This window comes from Solanum pennellii, chromosome 6, assembly GCF_001406875.1.
Source record: "Solanum pennellii chromosome 6, SPENNV200".
In the NCBI taxonomy this organism is placed as follows: domain Eukaryota; kingdom Viridiplantae; phylum Streptophyta; class Magnoliopsida; order Solanales; family Solanaceae; genus Solanum; species Solanum pennellii.
Genome location: NC_028642.1, coordinates 35,965,259 through 35,972,183, shown reverse-complemented (window position 1 = coordinate 35,972,183; position 6,925 = coordinate 35,965,259). Strand labels below are relative to the sequence as shown.

Genomic DNA, 6,925 nt, shown 5'->3' with positions numbered 1-6,925 from the left:
CATATTTGCTAATTTATACAAAAAAAGATGAAGGTTTTTAGCCACACATAATGAAATAACAAAATACACATAAAATGATAATGAAATCAGATTGGTATGAGAAATTAATATTTAATATGAGAAAACCAAGATAATGGAGAAGCCCCACTTCTGATTTGAGAAAGAAGGATTTCTTTCTTCAAGTCTTCCCAAAACCCTCTCTAAATTTGAGAGAAAATACAAAAAATTAAGTTCTAAAAGTGATTTTTTTAAATAATGTTTAGACTTCTAAAAATAATAAAGAGTTTCGTATTTATAAACTTCAAAATTTGTGTTAGAGAATCCATTCAATGAGGTTGGTCGTGTATCACTAAGTAGCTCGACGATGTTAGTCGTGAATGACTGAGTAATTTGGTGATTCTCCCTTCTTCTATTTCATCAATATTTGTGCTTTTCCTTCATCATCTATGTGTACTTTACCATTGGGTGGAATAACTCTGCTTCATACAACTATTTGGCAAAGCACTGACTACTCCTTTTCATCGCTTTCTTCCTGACCTTCTTTCAGGGCTTTGCTTGCTCGAACAAGGGCAAAATGTAGCCCTTTAACGGACTGCCAAGTGTGTTTGGCGATGCTCAGCCTTCGACTTTAGCTCTTCTCATCCTTTTTGTTTTCGTTTGCGCCTAAGAATCCATGCTTACACTAACACTTCAACTACATTAAACTTAAGAATTTTCATCAGATATTGGGATAACATGAGAATTTGAGGACACTATTTTCATTAAAATAAGTCCCTCAATAGCTCCAATTTGAGGACTCATAAGCACCCCCAACTTAAACTTTTGTTTGTCCTAACGTAAAACTGAAGTTTACTGTTCTAATGGAATGTCTCAAATAGTGATAGACAAGACTCAATCATGAACATAAACAACACGACTTCAAACTACTCATGCAAAGATCAATTGTGTACTCAAAGATTCAAGTTGTAACACACCATTACAAAAGATTCTTGTGCTCGCAATACTTGCTACTCATGCTAGTTCAAGCTCAACAAAAGTATCTAAGTGACCTCACACAAAGAATAATTCCATATTCACAGAAAGAATAATCACTCTAAGATTAGGAATAAGATGCAACACTCACACTCACAAAGAGGAACACAATTCATGTTTTCACTCATAGGTTTGCCGTTATTTTCTAATGGACTTTCGGTTAGGCTCACTCAAGATCACAAAGGTCTTTCTACTAATTGTAATGAGGATGAGAGTAAAGGTATGGTAATTTAGGATTAGAGAATTTTTCCTCATGATATGTACTATTCTTCAGCTATCCCTTTCATGCCCTTTACGATTCTTTTTTCAAGTGAATCTATGTCATCTTTTTTTATTAACCTCCATAGATTGCATGGAAACCAAAATTCTTTCCTGCTTTTATTCCACAACTTTTTATTTTTCATTCTTTCTTTTCTTTGTTATTCATTTCTTCTTTTTATAATATGGAGGGTTTCCATTTTTCCGCACCACCATGGGTTAAGGAAGACTTTTCTTGCACTTCTTGACTTCTCTTTCTCCTTTTCACCACACCCCCAACTTAGATTTTTGGTCTAAGTTGGCTATTCACTTTAAAGCACAAATCAAGATTATTATAGGTGGTGGATCACATAAGAGTTCGGGTTCATTAATGTTCTTCCAAAGACAGGTATTGACACCCCATTTTGACTTTCCCCGATACTAATTGATTTACAAGCTTCTTAATCTTAAACGCTTTAAAATAATAAATTTTTTTAAGGTTTAGAAGGTTTCACTAGCTATTCCAAATAAATCTTATCGTTTTCATAATTCTTTAGACATTACATATGATTGACAATAATGTATATAACTAATTTTTTGTATGATTATTCAAATTCGTCTCTAAAGATTTTATTTTGTTAAGTATTTTTATTAATTAGTTAATTACACAATAGTTTATGATTTTCAATTATCTTATAATTACGCGGATTATTTTTTTTCGTTAAAGTAGGAAGATTGCTCAATTAATTTGTAATGATTCATTTTGTCTAGCATACCATTTAGTTCTATTCCATTTGACCAAATCAAAATCTTGGGCCCTTGGAATATCTATGTAATCCTTTTCTCAGCCAAATCCAAACCTCCCTAGTCCATTTTGTTTCTTCCCCAAAGAATTGACCCAGTTCAAGGTCCTTTGCTCTTTTAAAAACCCAGCCCTTTTCTTTTTCCGGCCCAAGCCACCTTCAGGAAAATGTCCAACAATGTGCTGCAGTAGAGCTTCGACCCTATTTTCGTCTTCTTCAGCGAAAACCCAGAGCTTTGCTGAAGGATTTCAGCGCGTACAACCAATCTGATCCCATATTTCTTCGTCCGGGGCAGCAAAGCTCAGAGACGTCGAGCGCGTGGATGGCAAGGGCGAGTATGAAGAGAAAAACGCTACGGATCAGACAGTTTTGTCTTCTTCCTCAACGTCCTTCTCTGTTCGTACGATGGCAGGAATGCATTTTTGACCTTTGAGACTCAAGATTAAGCCATGTTGCCTCCCCAGTACAATGGGTCGATCTTGTCCCTCCACCTCGCTTGAAGTCCGTTGCAAATCGGGATGACATTTATTTAGGGATTTTGGATTTGAATTTGAAATTGGATGGTCCTGGAGTGAATTTTTTTGGCCTGTTCTAAAGGAACCATAATTCTTTCCCTCATATAAGATCGTTTTCATTATAGAGAGGGGGGATTTTTTTTCGTTTTCTTTCTTTCTTGTGGGAGTTATTTGTTTCCGAGGGATGGACAGATTTTGCTTGAAAATTTGAGTCATAAGAAGTAAGAGGTACAGAGAGTTCCTCTTTTCATTTTTCTATGCGTACAACTAAAAGTTTAAAAGTTAATTAGCTGCTCTCATTCGAAAAAGAGGAGTTCTCCTTGGTCAAAGTTGGGTTCGAAGCTTTGGTTTGTCTGCTCGAATCGAAGTTCTGTTCAAGATCCTGGGAGTTTGCTAACCTTTTGCTTGCCTCGTTCCGGACTCGCTGCCCAACAAGCGGTAAGCAACTTTGTTAATTTCCCCTTCCTTAATCTTTGATTCCGGCGATTATTATGTTTTTTTTGTTGTTCATTATCATTTTTTATCATAAAGTGCTTGCTGTTTTGTCGTTATCTCACATGATTTGTTGGAATATTGAATTTCGGAGCGCCTTTGGTTTAATTTGTTAACTGTTTCAACGAATATTGACAAGCCTTTTTTTGAACCTCTAATTGTCTTATTTTCTTGGCTTATATTGTTTAAAACTCGTTGTTGTGTTGAGTTAGTTTTGTCTAGTTCTTATCTTATACTACGTGCATATACCCCCTAGTCTTGGTATCTCTGTTCAGGGGGTTTTGGTTCGTCCTGAATTTTGCGTAGGTTTGGTTCGTTTCGAGTTTCGTGAAGGTTTTGTTGGTCATGACGAGTCTCTTTTACAGTTGTCGGTTTTAATCTACCAGAACTCTGCCTCTCGTTTGACTTTTGGAGTGTAGTAATCTTTGAAACAAGTTGGCATGAGGACGACTTATCGTGTTATTCTGATTTGTTCTATCGAATGAGGTGGTTCATCTTCTGTCCGCTAATAGTCTATGGCCCCATTCTGTTCTTGTCAAGGGTCTCTTATGTTTTGCTTGGTTCTAAACGGTTGTCTATGGTTTACCACCATATTTGATGTCTGTGATAAATTACCTGGTACGAATAAGTGGGCTCACCGTCTTCTGAATTTTGTTTTGAATGGACTTTTTTATGAATTTTTGTTTGGCGTATTTTCTTCGAACTCTTAATGTTAAAATTTCTGAAAATTAGCATCTCTTTATTGTGTTATCGTTTTGATGTTGTTTCTTTGACAGCACTCTAACATAAGGCATGTAAAATTTTGTTTTGGTGACATGTGATATGACTCTTATTGTTACTAAGTGCATTAGGTTGTTGTGCATTTTGTTTTCTTTATTGGTTGGGTTTACCATTAGTCGAAAAGAAAGTTCTGGTGCATGCTATTTTGCAATGATGCATTAAGTGTTTACTCATTATGGTTTATTCCATGAATTTTTAATCCCATTTTGTGGTCATAGTCTTTCTTATCTGCAGTGGTGTGATATGTCTTCCTTATAATATTAAAATGAGACGAATTTTAATATGTAATGGGAATCTTTACGGGTTGATTATGTGGTGATATCATTCATTGGCTTGCCCATTTTATTTATCTTTGTTGGCAGCATTGTATGTATATGTTCTGGGTTATTGCCATAATGATTAAACAATAGTTAGTTTTATTTGTACATTTTCTATTCGTTTTTCCTTGGTTATTGTGATGCCAATGCAAATATCTCTTCTCCATTTCTATGATTAAGTCCGCCCGAGTTCGATGGGAACTCTTCCACTCGCATCTTTCAAGAGAGCCATCAAAGTTTAAAATTCCCTTATTGAGTCAGCCAATCATAAAAGACAAATGGATGCCAAAATGTTCCGAAGTGGAGCAATTCGAAGCAAGCAAGAAGAGATGAAGAGCTTGGGGAAATTATTCCAAAAAAAATTCTCATTGTATTTATTTGGAGCGTAAGCCCTTGTCTCTTTTTTTATTATTATTTATTTTTTCTGTATTCATTTTATTATCATTTAGTTTAGGACAGGTACGAAAAAAAAGGTCAAATGGGTCAAAAACCCAAAACCGGTAAGTCCAAATAACGGTCAAGGCAAACAGAACATGGATTTGGACCCGAATCTCTCTCTCCCTATCTCTCTCTATATATGTTTTAAATTATCTATCCTCTTTATTTGTCGTTAATTTTAGAGTTAGAAAAATCTGAATCCCCGCAAAAAAAAATGGTTTCATCGACTTAAAACCAATATTTTTGCAAACAATTTATTTAGATAAAGTTTCTACTTTTAAAAACAACCTCTAACGATTTTTGGTATTTTCCTTTAAAACTCTAGAGAGTATTTTTCATCAGATTTCTTAGCCAAATTATTAGTTGTTGGATAAATGTAGGTTAACGGAATGTCTTAGGTGCTTTCAGACCTTCCTAAGACATTAATATGAATCCCCAAACCCCCCTTAATTGTTTTCAATAGATGATTCTGTTAAGTCTTTTGAAAGAAAATATTTTCTTAATTTTTTTTTAAAATTAAGTTGTGACTCTTTCAAAAATCGAGAAACCTTCAAAACAAATATTTTTCCAGTTTTGGATAAAACAACGGGTAAGATTCAAATGGTGTTCATAAGAGTTTCACACACTCACGGGTAGGCCACAAAAAAGGTATATGAATGTTTGGATGACACTCTTTAAAATTTTCTAAGATCATCTCAAGAGGAAACCTTTTTAAATCAATCAGACTAACCTGGAAAATTCTAGGTTGATTCATGCAAGGTTCAAGGTTAGCTCATCACACAAGGCATTGACATTTAACCAAAACAAGAATACACACTTTTGTTAGTGTCCAATGGTCATTATAAAAGAATAAATTTGATACATGACTAATCACAGTGAGATGCAAAGAGTTCAAATATTTTCTATACAAGTTCATATGTTGTCATTGTAGATGCACATTCATGTTTGTTAGATTGAGAGTACTATTCAAGTCATTTGTATTTATCAAAACCGAAGACTTGAATTTGTGGAAGAACAACAAGTTTCAAGACAAGAGGTGGCAAAAATTTTCAAAAATGAAAAAAAATTGGAGGCGTCAAAATTGTTTTGTAATTAAACCAAAAAAGAGAGACATATGCTCAAACAATCACAAAACAATTTAAAAACATTATTAAAATAGACAACCCAACATACACAAAACATATAAATATTCATAGCAACAAAATCAACGTGGGCCTCACCCTACCACAAACAAAAGTGTTTGTCCTCAAATACAAGTAAAAGTATCCAAAAGAGAAATAAAATAAAAGTGAATCAAGGAGATAGGTAAACAAAAATCATGTCTATGTGGTCTCTCCTTCTGTCGGGGCATCAGTTTTGAAGATGGAGTCTATAATTAGGCATAAGTGCCTTGATTTTTCATGTCAAGAGTAGAAGTTTCAGGTACATTAGGTACTATTGTGGAGGTCTAAGCATATGTTGTTTGTATTCCGGCGGCACAACTATCCCTGCTAGATCTGACATGTTCCCATACATGTGATATTCTTCCCGTGCTGCTGTCATTTTCTCATTAATCTCGCCATTGGTATGTGCAAATTCTTACTCTTCACGTGCATATTGTTCCTTTGTAGTTTTCATCAAGTCATTTAAGTCAACAAACTTCAGATAATCTACATCTATCTGTAGACCTGCAACATCCACTTGTAAAGACGAATTCTCGGATATCCTCCTCTGTCTGTGTTCACATGTTGTAACCCTAAAGGTCAAGGCCATGACACAGTTCTTCATTGGAGAAAGTTCAATAGATCTCTAAATAACCGCTAAGACTGAATTCTCCAGTATAGATGCCCATGTCTCGGATGATTTTGCTAGACAACCAATCTTCAAGAGCATACTTTGAGTGAATTTAATATGTTGGCTGGACGTGGAAACACATGGGTCCTGTGAAGAGAGAGAATGATTTGATGTACATGTGGGCCTAGAGGCAAGAGTGGGGACTGATGTATCTATGGTTAGTGTGTTAATATCAATCTCTGGAGTAGTGTCAGCTAGAGATGATGCCCTCTTGTTAGCCTCTTTGTTAGTGTACTCAGCCTTAAATTGTTGGATGTCAGCAGAGGCTAAGAGAACAACCTCAATATCTCTTACAGGGTACATGTGCGCAGCTACAGATGTACAAAGCTCAGTCACAAGAACATGAAAATGCAGAGAGGATTGCTTGTGTTTGGCTCTCATGACATCTTTTGTGAGATAATCAAGCCTAGATCAATGCTCCTCTACTGCATGATGCTTCAAAGGCATGCTACCTTGGAAACGCGGAACAAATCATTTT

The 6,925-nt window shown here is 35.3% G+C and overlaps 1 long non-coding RNA gene across 1 annotated transcript; it reads left to right on the top strand.

Annotated features, from left to right (window-relative positions):
- Positions 1–2,166: 2,166 nt before the first annotated feature.
- Positions 2,167–4,773, top strand: LOC107021563. Its single transcript, XR_001457039.2, has 2 exons — positions 2,167–3,025; positions 4,357–4,773. It is a non-coding gene; the product is annotated as an uncharacterized LOC107021563 (long non-coding RNA).
- The last annotated feature ends 2,152 nt before the right edge of the window (positions 4,774–6,925 follow it).